Source organism: Podarcis melisellensis (genome assembly GCF_964234715.1).
Source record: "Podarcis melisellensis genome assembly, chromosome: 12".
NCBI classification, from domain to species: domain Eukaryota; kingdom Metazoa; phylum Chordata; class Lepidosauria; order Squamata; family Lacertidae; genus Podarcis; species Podarcis melisellensis.
The window spans coordinates 58246757-58266907 of NC_138544.1; the positions used below are offsets into that span (position 1 = coordinate 58246757).

The 20151-nt window shown below is 44.5% G+C and overlaps 1 protein-coding gene across 1 annotated transcript in view; it reads right to left on the reverse strand.

Annotated features, from left to right (window-relative positions):
* Nucleotides 1–17491, reverse strand: part of SCAP (SREBF chaperone) — a 63660-nt gene extending 46169 nt beyond the window's left edge. The window contains exon 1 of the mRNA XM_081931480.1: nt 17368–17491. The gene's annotated coding sequence lies outside the window, so the exon portion shown is untranslated. The remainder of the gene's footprint in view (nt 1–17367) is intronic.
* Nucleotides 17492–20151: the final 2660 nt, after the last annotated feature.

The window sequence follows — 20151 nt, forward strand, 5'->3', positions numbered from 1 at the left end:
CGATTGGGCTGCCAACAAACCCAGGAGGAGGAAAGGCATTACCTGGGCTGGTCTAGTTGACCTGACATCAGCGAAGGCAACATGGAGCAACTAACCCTTGATTGCTAAGCAGGTCAGTTGAAACACTGAACCTTCCCATAAGCTCAACCTAGGAAAATAGCTGTGCCATCTGACTCTTGTGATCATCATAGTCTTCAGCTTTGAATGCAGTGTATTTGCCACCAAGTGTAACAGAAATGGCATTGAAATACCAACCAGTAAGAGGAGGAAAAGCAAAGACAAAGGAGACAAAGACAAAGCCTTGAAGAGAATGCCAAGGATTCCAGGAGGAGACCCCTTGGGAGCCAACATCTGAAGCACACTGCTCAGTGGCTCACTACCAGTAATTGATTAAGATAGCAGGTAGCAAAGACCAGGAAGCAGATAGCATCATCCACATACTCTCCTTCACAACACATGCTGATTATCTATGAAACCACTAACGAGCCAAGCTGTATGAGAGATGACAGAGACAACAGTTTGGCAGAACAGCTATAGTTGAAATTATTTGTGCTTTGCCATGTGCACGACTGCCAAGTCAAACACAGGCGGGAGGAGAAGTATATTTCCCACTCCCTCCACTTTAAAACAAAAACAAAAAACCATAGCACGCTACAGTACGTTTCCAAGCACAATTCAAAGTGTTGGTGCTGACCTTTAAAGCCCTAAATGGCCTCGGTCCTGTATACCTGAAGGAGCATCTCCACCCCCATCATCCAGCCCGGACACTGAGGTCCAGCGCTGAGGGCCTTCTGGCAGTTCCCTCGCTGCGAGAAGTGAGGTTACAGGGAACCAGGCAGAGGGCCTTCTCAGTAGTGGTACCTGCCCTGCGGAACGCCCTCCTAGCAGATGTCAAGACAATAAACAACTATTCTACTTTTAAAAGACAACTGAAGGTGGCCCTGTTTAGGGAAGTTTTTAATGTCTGGTGCTGTATTGTTTTTAATATTCAGTTGGAAGCCGCCCAGAGTGGCTGGGGAAACCCAGCCAGATGGGCGGGGTATAAATAATAAATTTTTATTGTAATTATATTACATGTTAGTAAGCATATTGTATTTTCAAAGCACACAATGTTCCTTTATTTCCACCATCATATTCTGATAGGATGTTGGATAATTCTGCGTGAAGCAACATCACACAAACATGGTAACACCCCAGTCATATAACAAGGTTGTAAAATGCACCAGAAAGAGAATTCAGAAACGAGGCACTCCCTTATTTGTCAACACATTTGCTGTTCCTATGTTTGTTGTGTAGATCTGAAAGACCCTGAAAGTAACAAGTTGTACAGACATGTAGAGCTGGACGAAGCCAGAGAACTTTAGGTAATATTCGCAGCGGAGCCTTGGGTACCTCTGAAGGCCAGCTGGTGAGGAAGCCATATGTCAGTGGTAAGATGCCCCAGGCCTTGAAACTCAAGTTTAAAGTATTCTGGGAAACATATTCCTCTGCCTGGGACCCCACAGAGATGCTCCCACTCAGAACCAATGACCCTGGGCATGACAACGGTCTGACTCAGAAGAAAGCAGCTTTTATTTTAGAATTATTATTATTTTTAGAATAAACCTGGACAAGATCAGGGATCAAGAGGTCAATTTGAGGTTTTTGGGACATGGGTAATGAAGGTGTTGATTTTTCCAGTTTCTACTAGGCCATGTTTAGACAAGGTATTGTCAAGGATATTACATGTGTGGCCTTTTACCTGGGTCTTAAAAGGCTCAGCGTCTTAGCAGCTTATCAAAGGATTACCCAGCAGAAGAACTGAAACCAAACCAGCCAATGATGCAAACAACACAATAGTGTGATTTGGTGCTTAGTGCTGAAACAGCCTTGATTATAGATCTCATCAAGAGTACTACTGCTACAGGATCCTCAAAGACGTGTTCTATCGGGAGCTGGCTTCAGGCACCAGGCCCACTGGCAGACCAACTCTGTGTTACAAAGGGGTCATCAAACGTTACATGAAGGCTGGCAACATCAACTGTGCCATGTAGAAATCCCTCTCAGACAACCACAGTGCCTGGAGATAATCAGGTCCTGTATTCATAGCAGTGCCCAGAGGAGGAATGACCGCTGGGAGGAGCGCAGAAATGCCATGGTACGCCTGCTTCAGCACCACCTGACACCTTCCTTTCCCCACCTGCAACTAAGCATGTCTCTCCCATATCAGTCTCTTCAGCCACAGCAGGCGCCGTGTATCTCTGACGATTTGACTTCACCCCCAAAGGCACACTCCTCCATTGTCTCCCAAGACAAGATGCCAACCAACAAGCTATGGAGACCAGTGAGTATCTCGTAACATTATTCCAATACCACCAAGCAAACCTGAAATTCCTAAGCAAATGTGTTACATTTTCTGTGAAAAATACTGACTGACTGTAAAGACAGATGGGATTAAAAGCCTGGGAGAAGAGAGCAGGCTATATAATACAGGAGGCCTGAGAATACAGCTGGGTGAAATTCAGGCTTGTGAGATCTACTTGTCACTGGAATCCCAAGGTCCACCAACCAAAGTTAGACAATTCGCAGGATGCTTCTGAGCACATCCTCAGCCCAGGAATTTGTTTTCAATCCCAGAACCGAGCTCACAGCCCTTTCCCCATGCTTTCTTCATTTCAGCAGACTGACCTGGGAAGACGGGAGCCTTTTAACTGTCCCTACTGGGAAATGAGTGGGCATTTGAGAACCTTGTCATATCTAGAGAATGTCATGCAGATCTGCCTTCTGCACACTCCACCCTTAGAATAAAGGGGCAGAACACCACCCAAGTCAGGATGCAAAACAATGCCCACTCTTACACACAATGAATAAGAAGTCCCTTTGAGCTCAGTAGGTCTTCTCCCAAGTAAGGAAACTTCAGATCACAGCTAAAATGCAGCCAATAGCTCCCTGCAAACTAAATGGCCAGTGAACAGCAGCTAGTCAATAAGTGGCTTTCACACATCATATACAAACAAAGCAAGGTCATAAAAATAGTTATTCTCACTGGCTGCACCCTTGGCTCCTGCCCTTTGGAAGTCTATTAAATTTGGCCTTTGGATGCCTCAAGGGACCTGAGATTTATTATTTATTATTATTATTATTATTAAAGCACCATATAGTTAGGATATGAACCGCTCTATTAGTGCAGCAATGGGGAAATGGCAGGTGAAAGTAGAATACCCCTAACCAAACCTAACTACAGTTGAAGTTGTCATGCTTGTGGTCTGGCACCAAATTTCCGCATGGTCTGAAAAACTATGGCTTGTAAGAGCCAACTTTATGGTTTCTACTTGTGAAGAGTAAGAAAGCTGAAGAAGGGTGTGCGCCAACCAGAAGCTTGTAACCATGGTTTAGCATTATGGCTGACTAGCCCCTTATTTACACTAAACCTCATTTTCCATTTTGTTGCCCATTCACACTTAACTTGCTTGCTTGCTAGCCACCTGCCTGCTGCCCCATAATAATCCCTAAAAGCAAAGCACTGATGATTCCGCATGAAGTAAGTTACCTTAGCCTTGAATTCAACAACTCAGCTGGTGGCCATAGGCGACCAGGAATCCCATGCAGGGGACTGAGCTGGTGGGGAAGGGAAAGATCATTCCAACTGTCCTCTGAAAGCTCACTTCGCTTCTGTGCTAGTTAAAGGAAGAAAGTCTCTTCCACCACAACTTGCATGGAGCTGACAGAGTGAGGACAAATCACTCTGCCCTTCCTCCACCAGTCAGCTTGACAGAAAGTAATCGTTTTTTACTTGCCTGTGCATCCTTGCTGACTGCAGAGAAAAGGCTTATTCATCATGGCTAATGTGGAAACACAGGCTACTGAATTCTTAGCAGACTAGTGCAAAATGTGCAGCTACTATCTTTTGTGACTTATTTACCTTGCTACCGCGCTCAGGTAAACAAATATGGTCTAATAAGGGAGATGGATAAAGAGGATACCCAAGTTCAAATATCAACTGCACATGATCTCACTTGGCAAATGTTCTTGCTTGGCAATTCCTCTGCCGCAGCCCATTCACCCTTCCTTTACTCACGTCTCCCATCCATAGGCTGGCAGCCGGGCTGCCCACCATCCCTGGGTGCCTGGGCAATGGAGAGCCCCCCCCCCCAGCCACCCTGTTGTTGTTCTTCCTCTTCCTCCTCTTTGCAGTGATACCCTTATGCCAAGACCTGGCTTCCCCCCACCATGCCCTCTCTCTCCCTGCTTGCTTCAGTGCCATGGGGTTCCCTGCTTCTTCCTGCTAGAGTGGCCAGAGCAAGGAGGAAGAAGGGTTTGCGGTGGCCTGCAGAGGGTAGACCTTGGCATCACCCACAGTGGCCTCCACTCGCAGAGTGGAGCAATGGCCCGTCTGTTACAATTAAGTCATCCAATTTCAATACTGAGAAGTCTACCCTGTCAACAAAAATTGCTGAAGGCAATCCATAGCATTCCTGAATTTTATTAAATTTAGATCCCACCCTTCCTCCCGAGAACTTTAGCTCTTCGTTATGTTGCTAGAGACAGTAGCTCTAGATGAGTTCAGTACTTTGCTGGTGCTTATCTGAATATTTCATCTCAATGTTTGAAAACAAAATTGTAGCATTGAAGCTGCAAAGGTGTAATTTGCTCATTTGCTTCACTCACTTGGGAAAAGGGCAAAACAAGAAAGCAGCTGGTTTATTCCTTTAAAATGCAATCAAGTTAAGTGAAATACGAGAATGGAGAAGTATTTGGCTTGAAGTTATCAAAAGCGATCTGAGGAGAGTTAAAGGAGAAAAACAAGGAAGAGAGAAATGAGACTCCAGGCTACTCTCTCTGGCAATACAATTTCACAATGTCTGCATCATATAACAGGCAGGGAGAGAGAGACCCCTGAGGTTTGTCAATATCATGTGAAATTTCACACAAAATAAAACACTTGTTTCTATAAACACAGGTACTAGGCAAAGGGTAAAGAGGGTAGCATATAATTCCTGATAACCTTACCCTTTCATTCTGAATTTGTCTAAATCCCTTTCAAACCATACAAGTCAGGGGCATCTTGGGGTAACAAATTCAGTTTCGCTGGGATGGTCCCAGAGTCTAGTACAGTATTATGGTGTGTGTGGTGGGAAGGTGGGTGTGAAATGTCTCTATCTACTTTCTCAACACTATATAATTTTATGCACCTCTTATCATGTCCCCCCTTATTCAGCTTTTCCCAAATCTAAATGGCCACAAACTTTGTACCGTATTTTTCGCTCTATAAGACGCACCAGACCATAAGACACACCTAGTTTTTGGAGGAGGAAAACAAGAAAAAAAAATTCTGAATCTCAGAAGCCGGAACAGCAAGAAGGATCACTGCGCAGTGAAAGCAGCAATCCCTCTTGCTGTTCTGGCTTCTGTGATAGCTGTGCAGCCTGCATTAGCTTCATAAGATGCACACACATTTTCCCTTACTTTTTAGAAGGAAAAAAATGAGTCTTATAGAGCAAAAAATACAGTAACTTTTCTTGCAGGAGAGTTGTCACAGATAACCCTGCCCGTTAAATAACCATCCCCAAGATCATAATTGCATAGAAAGGCAAAAGAGTTGTACTTTGAAATAGGATTTTCACTACATTAGTTAAGCAGACACCAGCAATTTCCTACATACTCCAGGCATGCATTCGGTACTCATAGGCGATCTGATCATCAAAATAAAAACCTCCGCACAAACACTTCTCACCTTACTTAGCCAGCCATCGTCACCTCATTCTCACTCCTTGGGATTAATCCTAGGGATTAACTTGGAGCAGTTAATCTCCATATCATTGAAACAGTCACCATATAAAGTTCACTGTTGCCCACTTAGCCCTATGGCTTACCAAAATAAATCCATGAAGCAACACCTGTCACAACCGCCCCTCTTCAAACTCAAAAGATGTCTCAATACTAACAATAAAAAGATGACTTAAGAACTAGTAAATCTTAGCTGCCCTAATTCCTTCAGCAATTGTTGGGGCATTTTCATAAGTTCTCAGCTTTAGGTTAGCTCCATTTGAAAATTGCTGCACAAGTCAGTTTCCCAGAGAAAAAGTTCGGTTTTGAAGACCAAGACTGTGAACTGAACAATGACCCCACTTTGTGAGTATGGTAACAGAGTGAACTCAGTAATACCAATAGACCACTGTTCTCCTTTTTCGTTCTCATGGGAAGAACTGTGCCCTTGCAATATATAGGTACACACAAAAGCAAAGTGAGAACAGAGCCCTTCCTATGGTTATAACTGAAGCACTTGTCACTGGAAGCCAAACAATCTTTGCAAATCCTGGCTGACCAGTTCAAGAATTTGAACTTCAAGACCTCTCAGCACTGTGGTTTGTTCTCTGTAGTATGTCTTCTGTTCTATCTTTGTTTAGTCGTGTCTGACTCTTCGTGACCCCCTGGACCAGAGCACGCCAGGCACTCCTGTCTTCCACTGCCTCCCGCAGTTTGGTCAAACTCATGCTGGTAGCTCGTTCAACCATCTCCTTCTCCTTGTGCCCTCCATCTTTCCCAGCATCAGGGTCTTTTCCAGGGAGTCTTCTCTTCTCCTGAGGTAGCCAAAGTACTGGAGCCTCAGCTTCAGGATCTGTCCTTCCAGTGAACACTCAGGGCTGATTTCCTTCAGAATGGAGAGGTTTGGTCTTCTTGCAGTCCATGGGACTCTCAAGCATCTGTTCTATCTATTGACACCCTTAGATTAGAATACTAAGGACAGAAGATGACAGAGGGGAGAGGAAGGAAATATTGAACTAAATAAAAAATCCAGCAATAAACTCTTCTTCACAGGAGGCTTTTAAGCAGAGGTTGGATGCTTTAGTTGAGATTCCCGCATTGCAGGGGTTTGGACTAGATGACACTATGGTTCTATGAAATGAAGCAAGGTCCACAGAAAGAAAAAAGGTAGTACAGCTCTCACTTGCTTCCTTGTAATAAAGCAGGAACACACACGGGAAAGTAAATTCTAACCTGTTATTGTTGATTGGGAGAAAAGAAGCAGTAACACTGAAGGTCATCTGCACTATCCTTTTTAATGCAGGTTTTGCTGGCAGGTTCAGAGCTACCTTGCATTCTTCCATCATTAACCAAGTAAGATTGAATAGCAAACCCCATTGCACAAGGCAATGATGGAGCTGCTGTGGGCTTTGAAAAACAGCAGTGAACCAATAGCAATACAATCTTGGCCATAACATTAAACAAAACGAACAAGGCAAATGTAAAGTTCTCAATAACTGAACTACTCATGAACCTCTCTTTGTTTATTCATATAGCAGCAGCAGAAGTAGCTAGGGAGTTCACCTACAAAGATGATGTAACTAACACCTCAAATTACAACTTCAGCTCTAGAAGATAAAATGTGTGGTGGAGAGAAGAAACAGGTTTCAGAATCATCTCTCTAATGTAAGAGAAAGGCTCTTTCCCAAAAGAATTGCGGTATTGCAACAACAAAATTTTGAATCAGCACAGTTTAAGCATTCTACCCAATCAGTACTACAATTCCATAGTAGGTGGAAATAGTTTCCCAACAATTAAAAGACTTAAGGCAAATCCATGGATTATAACGCGTTCTCATTAAATTTCTATTATTATTTCAATACATTTTGTTCTACTGCAAGTTTGAGGCTGTGTTTTAATTTGTGAGTCAGAACTACTATTCAGCACCAAAACGGATCTTGCAGAGCCGTTCTCACAAGTCATGGTTTCTCTAGCACTAAGTTTCACAGAACATGTGCCAAAGGTGTTTGCTGAACAACAATTGCAAATATTCCCAAAGCACTACCACGCTCCAAATTAGGAAACTGTTAAAGGACAGTGTCTATAATTTTGACTTGTTTAAAAATATCTCTCATCCTTTCATGAACTGATGGTTGATACCTCTATGAACTGAAAAATGCAGAATGGTAGATGTCTGAAAAAGTAATAGTTTTAAGCTACATCAAGGATTCCTTTCCCGGTTGACATTTTAACTCCCTCAACATCTACCACAGAACTTCATCACACCATCAAGGTTTCTGGGGTTTTCTGGGGTGCAGATGAGGGCCAAGCAAATGACAAGGACTAGTTACTCTGAACAAACCAAGAGGATGTCTTAGAACACAGTTTAACAGTGAACAGCACAATGTACTTTCCAGTTTCCATTTGCTGGCAAATTGCAAACCATGGCGTGCCAATACAGATTCACATCAACCACTGTTAAGCTTCCTGAATCATAGTTTGGCTGCTGACTGAACTGAGCATTTAAAATTTTCAGCTGCTGCAACTGGAAAGGCTACTGCTATTACTACCAAAGACCTCTCTATCATAGTTAGAAAGCATCTGGAACATTATGGTTACAAATTACTAGGCCAGTAACCTCATCCAAATTCTTGTTTTGAGAAGCCTCAGTGGACTGGTATTGCAATTATAGCAGATATTATTCCACAACAAGATAACATAATGTATGAGACTTTTGCGGGGAGGGAAGATGCTAGAACAGAAACTGCAGAACAATGTGGTGTTTTATTTCCATTTCATAAGTTCATTAATAACAATGCATGGATGCTAGCTGAAAATAGAACCATTTCACTTTGTGTAAATATAAAGAAATGGGGTTTTAAGAGTTAACCTTATGGTATTTGATCCCAATTAAAATTAAATGGTGCAAGAACTGGCCTTTTGTGGAGAGAATGCTCAGAACTAGGGACCTACATACAACAGGGGTATTAGAATATTGAAGTTTTTGGAATCTGTGCAAATTAGTACTATGCAAAATATGAAATGAGAGTTAAATTCCAGAGATGACAAGCAAGGACCTGAGAGTGAGCGAAGAACAAGAACTCAAGGGCTGGGCTAAGCGAAGGCAAGTTGAAGCAAGAGACAGAGAGGATGTTCATGAGATGAAGAAAGATTAGTAGTACTGAGGTCAGGGATCAGGGAGGGCAGAAATGATGTTGAGATAAAGTGGGGAGGAAAAAGGAAATAAGGAAAGTGATCAGGTGGCAGGAAAAAAAAAGAAAAGCAAGTGATCAGATACAGGATCCCTTCCAACTCTTAGATTCTTACATGAAAAGGACCACTTCCTTCCATCCCTCAAGCCTTAAGATGCACAACATGAATGTTCTTACTCAACCACAGCGCTTCCCATTGTGAATGCAGCATGGAACGACACATAAATTAATCTTACTGCCTTTTAGCTGGGCTTTTGTTAGAGGCAGAAATCTAAGAAAGCAACACAACAGGCTAATTGTCAGAGACGGCATCACAGCACACGCAGTTGTGAACGTATTTCCTATAGCTTTGGCCTAATCAAACAGAGCTCGGCAGCAAGGCAGATGGAGATGTCATTTCACTGACAACTCAATATTTTAGTTAAGCATGGCCGGGACACAAATTCGCGCAAGATTTTTTAAAACTTATCTGCAAGTAACTTCTTACAGCTATGTCGTGACTTGCCTGTCCACGAGTAACAAAACAGTAACACTAGTGAACGAAGCACCACCATCCCAGCTCCGAGACAGAGAAGGTTAATGATCCTGTCATCACCCTTGACATGACAATGGTGGTGAGCCGAAATACAGACCCCCCATCAAGAGGGAAGGTCCCAAAAGAAGCATAAATTGAAGGAAATATTTTGTAAAGAAATGTAGAGAAATTTCATTCATCAAGAAACAAATCCAATGTGTTCTATGTCAACTGGTCCTTCTTCAGGGAAATTTTGTATATAATACAAGTTCTCTTTAACAAGAGGACAAATCTAGAGAATAGTTTGTATTCCATCAAATTCACTTTTGTTATTTACAAAATTCCCCTTATGAAGAGCCAAACCATTTGAAACAAACTGCTATCTGATTCTTGAGCACTATTGGGTGAACAAGAGAAATGCAGGTTTAACCAATAAAGTATATAACTAATTGACTAAAAACATCTCTGCATCACTTCACAAACCACTTCTGCTGTATTCCAGAGTTCCCAATACACCTGAACAGCATTTGTCATTAATTTAGCTTAGGTGATTTCAGTCATTTCTGAAATGTTAAAGTGTTTGTACATCAAGACTTGTTTCGTGGGACAGCTGAATAGGTGCTTCAAACCTAAAGATGTCACTCCACAGGTAGAAGACGTCCTCCGCTCAGGGAAAGGCTACAGAATTGTGGCAAGAATGAATGAGATGGAACACAAAGACCTTGTGCTTGCTCAAAACCTGATGCAAACTCTATGCATATGGAAGAGCTCTCAAACTTTTAAATATCTTACTTTTCAAGTCCTGGATTAGCATTTTTTCATTCCCACTCACTGATCTCTGGACCCAACCCAATGACTTCATACACAGGATTTTACTCACAAATCCTCAGAGGAGAAACATTTTTTTTAAAGCAGTTCTTGTTTTTATCTTGAGTCTTGTCAGGGAAAAAGGAAGGGTATATATAAATCTATAACAACAATAATAAAAGACTCACTATGTAAGGTGTTGAGAGAAACCTAGCATCTAGTAAAATTATCAACCTTATAATGAACTCTGAATGAAGTTAATAATGTATCCAATAAATAGCCCAAATGCTTAGCTGTGCATACATTCCTTCCCTGTATTCTTTTTGGTGCCTGATGAACATTCTTATTTAGACAACCCTTCCCAGATTAGAAAGTTTGAATGAGTTTTAAATTGTTATAGCTTATTCTATTGTGGTTTTAATTTTCTGTACTTTTAAAATTATGGTTGTAAAATTATACTCATAATTCCCCCCCCCCCCCGTAAACCGCTTTGAAGTTTCTTCTGCAATCAAGTGGTATATAATTTTTTAAATAAATAAATAAGTACCCTACATTGCCAGGACCACCCTGGCTAAAGAAAGGCCCACCCCCTCAAAAAATGTACAAATATATATACAGTGGTGCCTCGCAAGACGAAATTAATTCGTTCCGCAAGTCTCTTCGTCTTGCGAGTTTTTCGTCTTGCGATGCACGGTTTTCCATAGGAATGCATTGAAAATCAATTAATGCGTTCCTATGGAAACCGCCTTGCCCCGACCTCTTCTGGCAGGTGGCATTTTAAAATCGCCCGGGACAGCGGAGGACTTCTCCGCTGTCCGGGGCGATTTAAAAGCCCCTGGGAAGGCAGGCAGGGGGGACAAAGACTTTTGCCCCCCGCCTGCCTTCAGAAGAGGTCCAGGACAGGCTTCGCGGACCTCTCCGCAAGCAGCGGGAGCGCTCCTTGTGGAGAGTTGCCAGCGCGCCCAGGCTTCGCGGCCCCGCCGCCGGGCTTCGGGACATCATTCCGAAGCCGGGCGGCGGGGGGAGGCTTTCCCGCCCCGCCGCCGGGCTTCGGGACATCGTTCCGAAGCCGGGCGGCGGGGGGAGGCGTTCCCGCCCCGCCGCCCGGCATCGGGACGATGCCCCGAAGCCGGGCGGCGGGGGGAGGCGTTCCCGCCCCGCCGCCCGGCATCGGGACGATGCCCCGAAGCCGGGCGACGGGGGGAGGCTTTCCCGCCCCGCCGCCCGGCATCGGGACGATGCCCCGATGCCGGGCGGCGGGGGGAGGCTTCAAAAGCCTCCGGGGGCTTTTAAATCGCCCCGGACAGTCCCGGGGCGATTTAAAAGCCCCCGGTTAGGCAGGCCCGCCTTGGGAAGAGGTCCAGGACCTCTTCCCAAGGCGGGCGGGGGGCAAAAGTCTTTGCCCCCCCTGCCTGCCTTCAAAAGCCGTCCGGGATAGCGGGAAGCGCTTCCCTGCTATCCCGGACCGCTTTTAAAATGCTGGCGGTGGGGAGCAAAGCCTTTCGCCCCCGCCGGCCTTCCTGGACCTCTTCTGAAGTCCGGAGGGGGGGAAAAGGCTTTGCTCCCCACCGCCAGCATTTAAAAAAAGGTCCCCGAGATTTCCCTATGGGCTTTCGTCTTGCGATGCAAGCCCATAGGGAAAATTGTCTAGCGAAGCGTCGCAAAAACCGAAAAACCCTTTCGTTTTGCGGGTTTTTCGTCTTGCGAGGCATTCGTCTTGCGGGGCACCACTGTACAGGGCAGTGCACAAGAAGTAACAATCAATAATACACATATAAAATCAGCAACGTTTTTAAACCAAATATACATAAGTATGTTATATGTATGGGTAGACTTACTGGAATAAATATGTTTTAGTAAAGATCTAAAACAGTTTAGCAAGGGTGCCTGCCTGTTAATAGGCAGTTCCAAAGCACAGGTAGATGCTGCCACACCAAAATACGATATATACGATATACGATATCTTTATTGCCATTGTCCCATGCAGAACAATGAAATTGAAAAACTACATAAAACTACTACAAAACTACATAAAACATTCAAAAACCCCTAAAAACACTGAAACCCCATTTTAAAATACACTATACTATAGAGACCCCTTATGCTGCGTTTAGAACCAGAATTGCATTTGCATAGAAACTGTTTCTCAATGAGTTGAAGAAAGATCAGTAGTACTGAGGTCAGGGATCAGGGAGGGCAGAAATGATGGGGAGATAAAAGTAGGGAGGAAAAAGAAAATAAAGAAAGTGATCAGGTAGCAGGAAAATATTGATTTCTCAGAGACTGAGACATCGTGCAGAGTCACAGCAAGGGTTTGATTTCTATCCCACATTTTCCCAGCCTGGCACCATGTCTCTTCCATACAAAATTAGTGTGTGCGCGCTTGGTTGTGGTCCTCACAACAGTTTTATTGGCTTGCAAATGTGCCCTCAGGCCCAAGAAGGCTGGTGATCCCTGGTGAACTGCCACCCTGAAAATAGCAGCAATGGAAGCGTAGGTTAGTGATTAACAATCCATATTACGCTTGGTTTTTTAAAAAACAAAAAACAGTTGTAAATTCCACTAGATAAGAGCCTTGAGGATAATGGAGTTTTCTGTCTGAGATAACAAAAGAAATTATGGTAGAAAACACAGGGAATTTCCTTTTGTGAACTCCCGAAGAATGTCTCTCTTTCCATTTGCTTACCTGCTTCATGCAATATATTATTTCCTAGGGGAGTCCTTAGTGCTACACGTCTGTAGTATGCAAACAAAGCAATCACAGATATGGCCAACAGCACTTTCTGTGGGAAAGGGCACTACAGCAATTGTGAGAATGCCACTGGCTTTTCCGTAACTGCCCAGTTCAAAACCAGCCTGCAATGCATACTACAATCAGGATCGCCTGCATGCAACATGCAACATACTGTGCAAACTATAGAACTGACACTAGACGTGTACACATAGCACGGTCCCCTTCCACGCTTTTACTTTGCCATGTATTCAAGCAACGTAGTTTTCCCTTTCATGTTGCACAAAACAACTGTCACCACTGCTTCATGACTATAGTATATTATTGGTGTTTTGCCATAGTGAATAATAGGGCTCTGCGCTGAGCCAAATCAGGAATATTCAGAGGGTCGAGTCCACCACACACAGCCAAGGATTGCTGTGAGTCAGGTTGGATGGGCCCAGAGCGATCCCTGGCTGTCAGGGGATGGGACATTGGGCAGGAAGAAGAGACAGACTGAGCCCTACCTGGCTGTCTTCCTGGGAGAAGGTAGGCTCAGTGCCATAGCTCTCCACCCTGTTCAACACCCCTGCCATGCGGGACCAATGCCTCCGTAAAACAGCATCAAGCCTGTAGAGTGTGGGTACTGCTTTGCAAGAGGCTTTCCTGCAGCACTGCACAGGATCAGGACTGTTAAGCAGGAGGATCCAATCCTGTGAAGTGCTGGTTGCTGCTCTTTCATGATCAGCTTCCCACTTGTGAAGGAGGAGCACTGTGCAGGATCAGATAATCCTGCTTACCAGCTGCAAAGCAGGATGATCTTATACTACACAACACTGGTGCACTTCCCCCCCCACCAAAAAAAACACCCTTTTTAAAACCTTGCTTCCTGCCCATAAACCAAACCAGCTGAGACCTACATTCTTTCTCCTCAGGAAGATTTCATATTGCATCAACCCAGATCCATTTTTTACAAGGAGAAATGTTATCACTCTATCTGCCCTCAAGGCAACATGATGTGAAGTTTATTTCAAAAGGGAACATTTGCATGTTATTTAATGGATAATATAATTAAGTCATCAACTAGGTCCCGACACAGACACTACATTGTTTCGTTACTTTTAAATAGAACATATATAATTTTAAGATTTCTATTCTGCCTCTCTTTAAAAGAAAATCCCTAGATTGCTGACCAACAATTCATAAAAAATAAAAGTTACACGTTTAAAAACAACCACCTAGACATCACATTAAGAGACTAGACTCAGCTAAAACCTGGCTACATAAGAAGGCACATAAAGGCAAACATAATACAGTGGTACCTCGCGTTAAGAACTTAATTCGTTCTGGAGGTCCGTTCTTAACCTGAAGCACCACTTTAGCTAATGGGGCCTCCTGCTGCTGGTGCGCCGCTGCTGTGCGATTTCTGTTCTCATCCTGAAGCAAAATTCTTAACCCGAGGTACTATTTCTGGCTATTTCTGGAGTCTGTAACCTGAAGTGTGTGTAACCCAAGGTACCACTGTAACTGATTACCAAAACTCCCACTTATTTGCTTTCACAACTGTGAAGAAGTCTATCATGTAGACCTGTGCACTTTTTTTCTTAATCACACCGATACTCCTGAAAGCCAGGTTTCTCTCTCACTGACTCACAGGGTTGCAGGGAATGTATTTGAACACACACTAGGAAAATGTGACGGTGAAAGTAATGACTCAAGAGTAGAGATATAGGGCATTGCTAATGCAACCACTTGCTTCATGAAGTAAGCCATTTCCTGTTAGCATCATGAAATAAGCTGTTCACTGTTAACAGACACAGCATCTCTTTGAAGGGGAAAGCATCTTAGCATAGTGAGCAACCACCTGAGCTATGAATAAAGATGTCTGCGGTTCAAAGCTTGCCTCTGCCATGGACACCTTCGGTGGCTTTAGGCAAGCAACTGTCCCTCAGCCTCAGTCCCTCCACAGTATGGGAGATAATAATACTAACATACTTTACAGGTCTGTTGCAAGCATTAACACTTGAAAATGCTACAGTAAGTGTTGCTGTGAGTAGGCAATCCAGACTCAAACCCATTGCTTACTTTTAGATGTCATGCCTGTTTGCTCAGGATTTGTGGAAATAAATCTGATGTAAATCGAGCAGTGCTGACAGTACTGCACTTGTGCTATACTGTTTTAGTTTTGTACTTTTGAGATGTTTTAGGTGTTAACAATTGTATTTTTTACTCTGCTACACACTTCTCTGGGCTCCTTTAAGAGGAAGAGGAGGGAAAAAAAACACAGAAAAAATATTATCATCTATTGAAAAAGAAGAATAGCCTGGCAAGCTTGTGTGTGTAAAGCAGAGTCCTCTTTCTACTCCAGCCAGAAGCAACATGACATTCCATGCTCACTCTGCCCCTCCAACGTAGAAAGTTCCCTCCATTCTATACTTTTCTCATCCCTACCCCTAATGTCAAACCTATGCATGAAGGCCCAACAGAGCTTCCTCAAAGTAAGGACAGACAGCCCTACTTTGTCCCTTCCTACATCCCTAGAGCACACTGCACACTGAAGACTATACTAGTTTTCGCCCCATATTGAGTTACCTGAGGCCTTGTTCTTATGTGGTAGACATGTGTTTGGGCTGTAAGTCTTGAAATTCAAATACTCCTCCACACCCACAGAGCAAGCTAAATAAATCATTGCCTAATGGAGAGAAAGTTAGACCACTGCCTTTCTACATGACACGCTAGTTTTCAGCTACAGGGATTTGTGTTAGCATACATTGAAGGGTTAGCTAGCTTAATCTGTGGCACTAAAAACAAAAAGTCTTGCACTGTCTTTTTTTTAAATGAATATTTATTGGCATTTTCAAAAAACATGTAAGTCTTGCACTGTCTTAAAAAGGTTGACACCTTTTGTTAAAGCATGCACTTATGTGGATTCATCAGAAAGCTTATGGCACAATAAAATGCGTTAATCTTCAAGGTGCCACATCAGCTTCTGTTACCATATATTGCAATGGACCTCAATTGGTAGGTGGCGCATAAGCGTATAACAATTTATTAGTGATATTTACTGGTGGGGAGAGAAGTGAAGCAGGAACACCCTGCAATGTCACCCACCTAACAGGGTTGTTGTAAATATTTTTATTGAACGGACAGACCATATACTACCCTCAACTCTTAAGAAGGACGGGATTTAAAAAATTAGACTGGTTCATTAACACACATATAACCTCCTCCTCAGCCTGCCCCTAGAAGCCGCCTGAGTAAGAGGCGACATGATCATTTATAAAACTATGCATTGCATGCAGAAAGTGGATAGAGAGAAGTTTTCCTCTGTCTCCCATAACACTCCTGTAGGAAGCTGAAGGTTGGAAGAGGAAGACCAGATAAAAGAAAAGACTTGCAGTGCACAGTTAAACTCTGGAACTCCCTTCCACAGGAAGGGGCAAGGGCCAACAACCTGAATGGCTGTTTAAATGTTGGTTCATGGAGGAGGAGAGGGCTACCAAAGGCTCTTCGTCCACAGCTGGAGGCAGCGGTGCTTCCAAATACCAGTCGCTGGGAATCACAGGAGGGGAGAAAGTTTGGCGGTTCAACACCCCAAGTTCCGATCCCCATGCGGGCCACCTGCATATCCCTGCCTTGTTAGGTTTATCGAGGGTGCAATGAGATTAAGGGCCAATATCTGAACGATAATCTTGATCATTTTATTGTCCTTTTTACCCACTGCTGTCTTTTTAATTGTATATATTGCTTGTTTTATGTTGCTATGGCCGTTGGCTAATGCGAATAAAGTTTATCTACCTACCTATGTACTTTGTTTGCTGCTAAACAGCACCTTTGCTTGTCTGGCAATTTGATGCTTGAGTCTGAGATAGGAGGGTCCATTCGCCTACCACTACAGTGGTACCTCAGGTTACAGATGCTTCAGGTTACAGACTCCGCTAACCCAGAAATAGTACCTCGGGTTAAGAACTTTGCTTCAGGATGAGAACAGAAATCACACAGTGGCAGCAACAGGAGGCCCCATTAGCTAAAGTGGTGCTTCAGGTTACGAACAGTTTCAGGTTAAGAACGGACCTCCAGTACGAATTAAGTACGTAACCACTGTGCTGTATCTATCCCTGCCTTGCAACGGGGTTGGACTAGATGACCCTCGGGACCCCTTCCCATTCTGTGGGAAAGCGCTGTGGCGGGTTTCCCCCGCTCGGCCACTGGGGGAACAGGAGGGTCACCCTCGGGCCTGATCCAGCCGCAGGGCTCACCTTAGTCCATGCTTAACCTCTCCCCTCCCCCCTCCCCTCAAGCCGCGCCCTCCCCCTCCCCCTCGCGGCCTACTGGCGCCCCTCACACCCTCGCCCCTTCCCTCAGCGGCGTCGCCACCGAGAGGAAGGCCGTCACCTCACCTGAGCGGCGGGGAAGCGGAAACTTAAAACGGGCCGGCTTCCTTCTCTCTCTCTCTCTCTCTCTCCGCTCTCCTCTCGCGCGCTGCCGCCTCAGCCGCCGCTCCGCCTCTTTCCCCGCCTCAGGCCTCGCCAGCGCCAGCGCGCATGCGCCCGCCCCTCGCGCTCCGACGCACCTGCGCGCGCGCGCTCCGCCCCTTCTCTCTGCTTAAGCCACGCCCACCCCTCGATGTCTATGACTTGCCTCCCCCCCTCCCTGGATGAGAAAGGACGTCACGACGCCGAGCGTGACTCTGATCACGACGCGCACGCGCCGCTTCCCCGCCCCTCTTTCTCTTCAAGCTCCACCTCCCTCCGGCTAAGCCACACCTTCCTTTCCCTCACGTCCGCGTCCTAGGCCGGCGCGGAGGATGAGCGTCACCCTGGATCGCTACGCGCATGCGCCGGGAAGGAACACGCTTTCCCTCCCTGCCCGCATTGGTCCATCCAGTTCAGTGTTGTCTGCACTGACTGGCAGCTGCTGCCCGATATTTCAGGCACAGCTCTCTCGCAGTCCGGGGGTTGAACCTGAGACCTTCTGCACGCCAAGCAGGTTCTCTACCACTTAGCTAGGGTCATTTCCCTGAAAGCAAAGCAAGGTTCTAATCTTCACGGTTCTAAATATAATCTTATTTTTTTTAATATAAGAAAGAAAGCACCTAGGATTCCAGTCCTCATGATTCCAGATACAAGGCAGCTTTAAACAGGAACATGAATATCAAATATTAAATATGAATATATATTTTTCACTTTTAAAAATCCAATTTGGAGGAGACTCTTGAGAGTCCCATGGACTGCAAGAAGATCCAACCTCTCCATTCTGAAGGAAATCAGCCCTGAGTGCTCACTGGAAGGACAGATCCTGAAGCTGAGGCTCCAGTACTTTGGCCACCTCATGAGAAGAGAAGACTCCCTGGAAAAGACCCTGATGTTGGAAAAGATGGAGGGCCCAAGGAGACGACAGAGGACGAGATGGTTGGACAGTGTTCTCAAAGCTACAAACATGAGTCTGACCAAACTGCGGGAGGCAGTGGAAGACAGGAGTGCCTGGCGTGCTCTGGTCCCGGGGGTCACGAAGAGGTGGACACGACTAAACAACAACAACATGATGTAATAGATTGTACTAGAGACAACAAACACAAATCCAGCTTGATTTCAGATTAAACCTCAGAATCGTCACAACAATTTACAGTGATTTCATCTTCATTCGTTTTTCCATATTTTTTGGTTAAGCCACTGAATAAACTGCCACTCTGTGTGTTACAAAGCTACTATTGTCACTCAAAAGGGAATTGGGTGTTCTAATTAGTTGCAGGTCCCTTCTAGAGTCTATCCAGAAGAGTCAATCCCTTAGTTGACACGTACTCAATATCAAAGCAGAGCTCAGATTTGGAAAAGAATAATTGTCTAAAACATCTTGATAGGCTGCTTTCCAGAGTTGGTTATGACACAAGTCCATATAACACAGTGCAAGAAAATGCTCAGTAGGTGTTATGAGAATTGTATGGTCTAAGATATAAAATAAATGTACCAGGCAAACAGATACATAAATATATAAACCACATGTCTGAAACAGTACAGGAAAATAATCCTGAAGCCATGTGACTCTCCCAAATTGACCTCAAATATTTCTCTGCAAGGAGGAAGGAAATTGGAAAACCTCCCCATTGCCTCTTTGCTCACAAATCCTGTCTTAATGGGGTATCTGTATATGAATAGGGTGAGCCTGTGACCTGGATTCAGGAATTGAGTATTTACCATCACCAAAGAATGGCCAGACTGCTCAAGTAATACAATCAGTGACCATTATCAGGTACCCTGGCAAACAGGATTTCTGCTGCAGACCGCCTCCTCTGCTGTTGACCGCCTCCTTCTGTGATGTATGTATGACATTGTAGTTGGGTGGTCTTGGGCTCCAGGGTGGGCAATTTCAAAAGTCTATATAAGAGCTTGCAAACCAATGTTCTGGGTTCCTCCTCCCTCCTCCGTGTGGTGAGGACCCTGTTCCAACAGTTTAATAAAGATCAGGCTTCCCAGCTGCTTTGCTTCTCAATTCCTTGGTTGGCCTCTGTTATTTTCTCCTACTGATAGTGTGATAGGAATTTTGAGGTCTTAGATATAAATTAAATGTTCATAAGTGTACCAACCAAGCACGTATATAGATCAGCACAGGAATACCGACCTGAAACCATTTTGATTCCCAAACTGACCAGATGTTTTCTCTGCAAGGTCAAAGGAAAATGGAAAAGCCTCCCCATTGTCTTTTCCTTCACAAATCCTGTCTTAAGGGTATGTCTGTGTATGAATAGGGTGTGAGCCTGTGACCTGGCTCAGGAACTAAGTATTTGTCATTACAAAAGACTGGCCAGGATCCCCAGGGTATCCAGTCAAGTGACCGTTATTAGGTAACCTGCCAGACAAGAGAAAAACAACACACTCAGATTTCTGCTGTAGACCGCCCTTCCGTGATGTAGGTATGATGTGTCTGGGGGGGGTGTCTTGAGCTACGCCCCTTCTGTGATGTATGTATGATGTTTCTGAGGGTGGTCTTAAACTCCAGGGCGGGCAATTTAAAATGTCTATTTAAGGGCGGACACACCTGGGTTCTGGGTCCTCCTCCTTTCCTGCATGTGGGGGGAGCACCTGTTGCAACAGATCAATAAAGATCAAGCTTACTAGCTGCTTTGCTTCTCAATATTCTCTGGTTGGCCTCTGTTATTTTCTCCTATCTATAGGGAACCTACGTAA